Source organism: Salmo salar, chromosome ssa12 (assembly GCF_905237065.1).
Source record: "Salmo salar chromosome ssa12, Ssal_v3.1, whole genome shotgun sequence".
Taxonomy (NCBI): domain Eukaryota; kingdom Metazoa; phylum Chordata; class Actinopteri; order Salmoniformes; family Salmonidae; genus Salmo; species Salmo salar.
In genome coordinates, this window is record NC_059453.1 from 46,212,373 (window position 1) to 46,221,693 (window position 9,321).

A 9,321-nucleotide genomic window follows, 5' to 3' on the forward strand; every position below is an offset into this window, starting at 1 on the left:
AAGAAGTTATAATTGTAAATCCTGTATACTGAAGGGAATGTGATTTGCAAAATGATACAGTGAATGGACACGGATGTAAATGGATGTACTGCATATCTTTGAGTGACTTTGATTAAATTCAACATCATGCCCACGATTTATAATCAGTGCATAAATGTAATTAATGCATGTTTTTTTTTTACTTCTTTGACCTAATCAAGCAGTTTTTTTCAAGCCTGGTATAATAGTAGAATGTAAACAGATCAGGGGGTTGAAATAGTGTATTGGTGAAATGTTAAAAGGCTCTTGATTGACAGTCAAGAGACTTAACATTTCACCAATACAGTATTTCGAACCCCTCATCTTTTTACATTCTACTATTATACCAGACGCATGTCCCTTGTAATGCAAGGGTAGTATGTTCGATTCCCGGGACCACAAACTCAGATAGAAGAGTTAAATGGATAGTTCAGCGATTTTGCATATTTGCTAGAGATATTTGTTTCCTTACCTTGAAAGAAGTCTATGAACAAGGAGTGCCTGGAATCCACACTGCCAACAATAAGTGACATTAGCATTCTTTGCACCATTTGGTAACAGTAGATTCCTTTCAAGGTAAGGAAACAAATATCAAAATATGCAAAATCACTGGACTAACCCTTTAACTCTTCTATCTGAGTGGGCAGTGTCAATCAAGAGACTTAGCACTTCACCATAGCATTAACTCCACGCTACATTGATGTAGCGCCCCATCAGAGCGCAGGTTAGGGTTTTTGTTGTCATGAATCTTGTTCTGGAGGCAGCTCTACAGAGTGGTCATTATCTGGTACAGCCACAAAGTAATAAAATCTGATATTAAACCTAACCTTAACCCTAACCGTATCTACATTGCTAACCCTAATGCCTAACCCTAACCTTAAATTAAGACCAAAAAGCACATGTTTTTTCATAAATTTTTACAATAGACCTATAGCCAATTTTGACTTTGCAGCTGGTCCATTTAGCGGAAATCACTCAGTTCTGCCTCCACGGCAAGATTCGGGACTATAAACGTCAACCTGCCATTAGAGCAGCTGCAACTATAGCTAGCAGCTGGAATCAATGAGAGTGAATGAATAGGTTTGTGCTACTGCTAGCCCATCTACATGGGGGCTCATCTCTTTGTTCAAGTAATTTTCAGATTCATTCTTCAGCACCTCATCTCAGTCTCTGAATCTGATTACAATGACTATGAACAAAGTCTGCGACTTTATGAAGATAATTGTATACCGTATACAACAAATATGATAATCATTCATATACCAGGCAGGTTTAAATGAAAAAAGTACAGATGTAGGATCTAAATTTGTGGTCCTTTGTAGTTCAGTTGGTAGAGCACGCCAGAGTAGTGGGTTCAATTCCTGGAACCACCGAAATGTAAAATGTATGCACACATGACTGTAAATTGCTTTTGATAAAAGTCTAAATAGCGATCAATTTGATTCCTCTTTTGTTGATTTTCCATTTCCATGAATTATAATCCATATAATAATTCACATTTTCTGTTGCTGCAGGATTATTTTCCTGCTGTAGCAAACTGGCTCAAATCTGTACAATCAAACATAATTATGTATAATGATCAGTACATTATGATTAAAATATTGTCTATGTCCATTGACCAGGTATGTGTATACTATGCAAGTGTTAACCAATATCTATAATGGGAGCGCCAGAAGCTAATGGGATTACTGCATTATGCTCTAAGCATCTTTATACATTTCAAGTATTAAGTTGGAGCAGGAAGCTGCTTTACATATGACCACTCTTACATTGAGGTCGCAGTCTTTGTTTCTCAAGGCTTTCTCAAGAGGGGGGGGGGTCCTACTCTACACCCTGGATATGCTAATGAATCCATGGCAAAGAGCTGCTGAGCCGGTATATATTGCTTTTATTTGCTTATTTATGAGATGCTCGGTTTTATTTCCATAGTTTTGTTGTTTCTCTTCCAGGAAGAAGCGACAGCGACTAGTGCAGGGTTTCCCAAACGGGTTCTTCAAGACCCCAAGGGGTGCACGTTTTGGTTTTTGCCCTAGCACTACACAGCTTATTCAAATAATCAACTAATCATCAAGCGTTGATTATTTGAATCAGCTGTTTAGTGTTAGGGTAAAAATCAAAACGTGCACCCCTTGGGGTTACGAGGACCGAGTTTGGGAAACACTGGACAAGTAAATTAACTAAAACTAGAACAGAGTTAGTAAGTAATAATTAAAATAATCTACTTACAGTTACTTGTTTTAATTAAGTGAGAGCTTTGAACTTGAAACACATTTGATTTTATACTCATAGCTTCTTCCTGAGCAATGTTTTTTTTTAATTCTCTGCACCAACTGAAATGAAATTGACGATAGTTCCAGCATACCAACAACCATGGAGCCATGTTTCGCAGAATTTGCACTTTTCTGCCAAAGCATGGGGTCATATCAAAGCATGTCTGAATAAATTGAGGCTGTAGCAGAGTGCCACAAAGCTCTGTTCAGTGGTGAACCTTTGCTAACCTTTTCTAGCCACTGACCTTCAATAATGAGAATATGTTGTCTCTTGTTCCTGAGACAATCGTCCATTGAAACAACTGCCATTCATTCAAGTTCCCCTCCACCCTTTGGGTGACCTCTCTCAAACTGGTAATTAGCTTGCAGTTGCATTTCTAAAGCACAAAACCCACTGCAGACAATATTCCATTCATTTGTGGGTAGAAAATTCAAATATAGGCTTCATAATCATCCACACTCTCTTGTGTGTCGATGGACCACACACTGCATACTACTGTAGCACAGTTGACAGCATAGTATGCGTACTATCCATATGTGTGAATAATGGATGGGGCATAACTTTACCACAACTTTACCATAAGTAACTACAATGTTTTCTTTTTAAAACTCATCAACTTGGCATTTGACTTTGAGAATTGAAATAGCCATAATCAGCAGTTTTGTTATCTTGAATTCCACAAAATGCTTTGATCTCAGCTCTTGTGAAACTAGTTGTTTAGGTTGTTTAGCCCCAAGATTCAAGATATGTGTTTTTTAACTCCCTGTCTTTACAAGCCCCCTCATCTTCGACCCTCTTCAAAAAACCCATCATTATCATCCAGTCATTCCCAGGGTGTTCCGCTAGTGTTGCACATGGAGCAGGAAGAGGGGGATGGGAGAAGATGAGTGAGAGAGGGAGTGGGGAATGAAAGGAGGAAAAGGAAGATAAGAAAATGGGGGAAAATGCCCTTTGAATGGATTTAAAAGTCTATGGGATTTCATGTAGCGAGAGAGCGAGAGAGAGAGAGAGAGAGAGAGAGAGAGAGAGACAGAGAGAGCTTAATCTTTTTCATATCCTTTAAGGAATTCCCTAATTGATTAATGACTTCCATCTCATTGGGACTGGGTGCCATTTGAAGCTTAACTGAAGACTTTTACATCCCATGCCTTAAAACAGCACCAAATGAGAGAAAGAGATGATGACAGTGGGAATGAAAGAAATAAGGGAAAATTATGGAAATCTTCAGTAACTAAGAAATCATTTTAATATATTTATTGTAAATATCGCTATCCTTAGGCCTATAAACATAAACATGTCATTACTGTAGGTAGGGGTGTTTGTGTCACTATAATGACCCACAGTATATGCATTGGTAATGTTTGTTAATTTTACAAAGAGACTAGGTAGGAGGTTCACAGTGTGCTGGTCATAGCCACTCATTGAGATTGATAAATTGCAAGCGGGCCCAATCTTGCCTGTAGTGAGAGAGTGGGGTGAAAAACTCAATATACTTTAAAATGACTCAAACCAAATCGAGACTGTAGAAATTATAATGGACCTACTGTACATTTATTCCGTTTCTTAACTCTGTCCAGCTCGTTAATAATCACGGACATTTAAGCTACATAGTCAGGGAGTATAAAAAAATCCCAAATCGATGGAGGACTAGCGTTTGCAAATTTTGACAGGGAGGAAATATTTGTACAAATCAGGGCCAGGGCCGGCCTTAGCCTTTTGGGGGCCATAAGCAAGATTTGGTGGCAGTATTTTTTCAGTATTACTTGAATATCCCTTTGAGCATGGTGAAGTTATTATACTGAACAACAAAAAAACATGTAAAGTGTTGGTCTCATGTTTCATGAGCTGAAAAAGATCCCAGAAATGTTGCATATGCACAAAAAGCTTATTTCTCTCAAATTTTGTGCACAAATTTGTTTACATCCCTGTTTGTGAGCATTTATCCTTTGCCAAGATAATCAATCCACCTGACAGGTGTGGCATATCAAGAAGCTGATCAAACAGCATGATCATTACATAGGTGCACCTTGCATTGGGACAATAAAAGGCTACTCTAAAATGTGCAGTTCTGTCACACAACACAATGCCACAGATGTCTCAAGTTTTGAGGGGGTGTGCAATTGGCATGCTGACTGCAGGAATGTCCATCAGAGCTGTTGCCAAATAATTTAATTCTCATTTCTCTACCGTAAGCCACCTCCAACGTCGTTTTAGAGAATTTGGCAGTACATTCGAACCAGCCTCACAACCGCAGACCACGTGTAACCACGCCAGCCCAGGACCTCCACATCCGGCTTCTTCACCTGCGGGATCGTCTGAGACTAGCCACCCGGACAGCTGTGGGTTTGCACAACCAAATAATTTCTGCACAAACTGTCAGAACCGTCTCAGGGAAGCTCATTTGCGTGCTCGTCGTCCTCACCAGGGTCTTGACCTGACTGCAGTTTGGCGTCATAACCGACTTCAGTGGACTGGAGCTTGAGAAGTGGGCTCTTCATGGATAAATCCCGGTTTCAACTGTACCGGGCAAATGACGTTGTGTGGGCGACATTGTGAACAGAGTAACCCATGGTGGAGGTGGCGTTATGGTATGGGCAGGCATAAGCTACGAACATCGAACACAATTGCATTTTATCAATAGCAATTTGAAGGCACAGAGATACTGTGACGAGATCCTGAGGCCCATTGTCGTGCCATTCATCCGCTGCCATCACCTCATGTTTCGGCATTATAATGCATAGCCCCATGTCGCAAGGATCTGTACACAATTCCTGGAAGCTGAAAATGTTGCAGTTCTTCCATGGCCTGCATACTCACCAGACATGTCACCCATTGAGCATGTTTGGGATGCTCTGGATCAACGTGTACGACAGCGTGTTCCAGGTCCCGCCAAAATCAGGTAACTTCGAATAGCCATTGAAGAGGAGTGGGACAACATTCCACAGGCCACAATCAACAACCTGATCAACAATGCGAAGGAGATGTGTCACGCTGCGTGAGGTCACACCAGATAATGACTCATTTTATGATCCACGCACCTACCTTTTTTTAAGGTACAGTATTTGTGACGAACAGATCAGTGGAGGCTGCTGAGGGGAGGACAGCTCAATGTAATGCCTGGAATGGAGTCAATGGAATGGTATCAACCACATGGAAACCACATATTTGATACCATTCCATTGATTTCATTCCAGACATTATTATGAGCCGTCCACCCCTCAGCAGCCTCCAATGCAGCAAATGCATATCTGTATTCCCAGTCATGTTAAATCCATAAATTAGGGCCTAATTAATTTTTCAATTGACTCATTTCCTTACATGAACTGTAACTCAGTCAAATCTTTGAAATTGTTTCATGTTTCATTTATATTTTTGTTAAGTGTAATTACACTTTGTATGGTGTATCAATACAGCCAGTCACTACAAAGTGACAGGTGTCCTTCCTAGCTCAGTTGCCGGAGAGGAAGGAAACCGCTCAGGGATTTTCACCATGAGGCCAATGGTGACTTTAAAACAGTTACGGAGTTTAATGGCTGTGATAGGAGAAATTGAGGATGGGTCAGCAACATTGTAGTTACTCCACAATACTAACATAAATGACAGAGTAAAAAGAAGAAAGCCTGTACAGAATAAAAATGTTCCAAAACATGCATCCTGTTTGCAACAAGGCAGTAAAATAGTATTGTTGCAAAGCAATTAACTTTTTGTCCTTTGTTTGGGGAAAATCCAATACAACACATTACTGAGTACCACTCTCCATATTTTCAAGCACAGTGGTGGCTGCATCATGTTATGGGTATGGTTGTAAAAATAAATGAAATGAAGCTAAGCACAGGCAAAATCCTACAGGAAAACCTGGTTCAGTCTGCTTTCCACCAGATACTGGGAAATGAATTAATCTTTCAGCAGGACAATAACCTAAAACACAAGGCCAAATCTACATTGGAATTGCTTACCAAGAAGACAGTGAATGATCCTGAGAGGCCGAGTTACAGTTTTGACTTAATTCTACTTGAAAATCTATAGCAAGAACTGAAAATGGTTGTCTAGCAATGATCAACAACCAATTTGACAGAGGTTAAAGAATTTTGAAAAGAATACTAGTCAAATGTTTCACAATCCAGGTGTGGAAAGCTCTTAGAGACTTACCCAGAAATATTCACAGCTGTAATCGCTGCCAAAGGTGCTTCTACAAAGTATTGACTCAGGGGTGTGAATACTAATTTAAGTTAGAAAGTTCTGTATTTCGTTTTCATTGTCTAAAAACATGTTTTCACTTTGTTATTATGGGGAAATGGGTGAGAGAAACATTTTGATTTAATCAATTTTGAATGCAGGCTGTATCACAACAAAATGTGGAATAAGTCAAGGGGTATGAATACTTTCTGAAGGCAGTATATATTATAACATACATATGTACCTGCCAGCCATTGCTATTGTAGAATGCTAGTAACATGTTGTCCTTCATTTCTGAACATCTTTAACTGAAACTGTTTGTGATCTCTTACAACATACTATAAATAATACAGTATATAGTAATTACATTATCAAACGCGTACAGCAAAGTACATTGTTTTCAAGGTATAAGCTAATTAAATCCATAAGCTTAAAAACAAACGTTGAATTTCATCATGATTATTTGCCCTTTCCATGTTTTTGACAGCAACATGGAAATATTTATATATTGGGGATTCTCCAGGCATTTCCAATGGCACATCAAAACCAGTGGAAAGAAACCAAAACAATAGTGACCTTTACGAAACATGTTATATTAAGTATGAAAGGTCAGCTGGTGGGGGTGGTGCAAGAGTAAAGCAGAGACACCGGTTGCGTCCCAAATGGCACCCTCTTCCCTATATAGTGCACTACTTTTGACCAGGGCCCATAGGGCTCTGGTCAATAATGCACTATATAGGGAATAGGGTGCCATTTGGGACACAGGCACAGACAAATAATCGGGCCGCTATCCAGAGAAAATGGTGGAGGTGGAGGATGTTGGAAACCCTTCAGCTCCTCTTGAATGTATTGCTGCTTCAATGAGAGCCTTGGAGATGCTTTGCTATGCAAGATGTCGGCCATCTTGGAGAATCGGGTAAATTTAGTAGGCATGTTGCACCTAGGTGTAACGCCCTGAACATAGAAAGGTTTTTTTGTTCGTTATTTTGGTTAGGCCAGGGTGTTACATTGGGTGGGCTTTCTATGTTCTTTTTTCTAGGTTGGTTTGTTTCGTTGATTTTGGCCGTGTGGCTTCCAATCAGGCACAGCTGTAGTTTGTTGTTGCTGATTGGGAGTCACACATAAGTAGCCTGTTTTTTCCTTTGGGGTTTGTGGGTGATTGTTTTCTGTTTTGTTCATTTGGGACCATACAGGACTGTTTGCTGTCGTTGCTATCGAGTGTTTTGTTTGTAGTAGTTCATTTTTATTAAATATTTAAAATGAATACACATCCTCTGCTGCACCTTGGTCTTATTACGACGACGGCCCTTACAGTAGGTTAGAGCTACTTGATGGACTTGGATGAGTTTTTAAGGATTTTTGCTATTGCTATGTTTTTGTGGTTATATTATGATCATTGGATTTCACCAATTCAAAGTGAGTGTCAAATTGGGGTATAGTGTTCATACTTTTTACAGTGTTACTTTTTACAATGTATTCCCTGGTTGCAGTTGTTCTTCTTTTCATGCAGTGCTATTTGTGATATTGTCCAACATACAATGCACACACTATGGGAATAAATAGATTTACAATATTCAATTCAGTTTTATGATGTTTAAGAGATAAGATTTGTTGAAATAATAATAATTTTCTAAAGGAGTCCTTAACTGGGAGGCACAATAATTCAAACAATTCTTCAACATGCTTGTAAATCTTTGAAAATCGACAGTAATATCTGTAATTGTGTTACAGGGAAAATAGATTGTGGACTGGCACGAATTGAGTTAAACATTGATATTTTCAATTGGATTGCTTGGAAATTAAATTCGAACTTCCAAAAGACCAGCTATTTAATCTCATTCCTGCTTGAGAATATCTGAAAAACATTACTTTCCAAAACCATACAGCATAGCAAAAGTCAAATCTAAATCCATCAGGTTTATTAAAATGTCTGGAACCTGTATGAAAAGAGGGAAAACCCATCGAGAAATGACATGTTTGTAAAGACCTTGAGACACCACGAATGAAATTCCTGTCATACCCCCTCTGGAATTCCTCTCTACGATTTTACAAGATTATGAATTTTACAAATATTTCTCCCTCTTGGTATCAATCATCCACAGCCTGATATTTGAATGAGCCAAATGCTTTCCAGAGCATGTGAACTCTGACCTTCCCTGTTTGATACACTCTATATCGTTGAGGTTAATGACAGCAGCCAGCGTGCACAGGGCTGTGGGATCGTCTCAGTGCAATCGTCTAGTGTCCTTGTGTGCTGTTACGAAAAGAGCTCAGCTGAGGTAAGGACACAAAGTGGGGCTGGCAAGGCACTAGTAGCACTAGGTCTGCCTGGCGCTACACACCTCGCTAAAGCTAATAACCTAAATGTGGAGCTCAGCATGGGATCAGAAGAGTTGTGAGTCACTCAGAATGATTGCTCCTATAGCAACAATAAGCACCAGGTAGAAAATGAAATAAGTCTTTGTCTTGTCTAACCTTGTCTTGCCTAACCTTGAAAATACATGTAGGTCTTTTGCCAACGATGGAAGTTTAAAGGGTTGAATCCATATGGAAGTTGAAGAGGTAGCACACCGCCATGTATTGGGTAGTCATAGGATATCTTTTATGGTACCATATCGCCATGACACTCAGTGAGTTTTTTCATGTTTTTAAATGTTTGAGACAATAGCCGGTTAAACAATTATTTCAAAATCAGTAAGACTAAAAATGCTATTACGTCAGTGGGTGAGGGATAAGGAGTGTTGCATTCTTCTGCTAGTTTTACCTAAAATGTCTGTCATGCGGTAAGACAGAGATGGTCAGTGGCTTTTGTGATGGATCAGCTTGTGACTGCCTTTGACAGCCTTGTTGATGTGT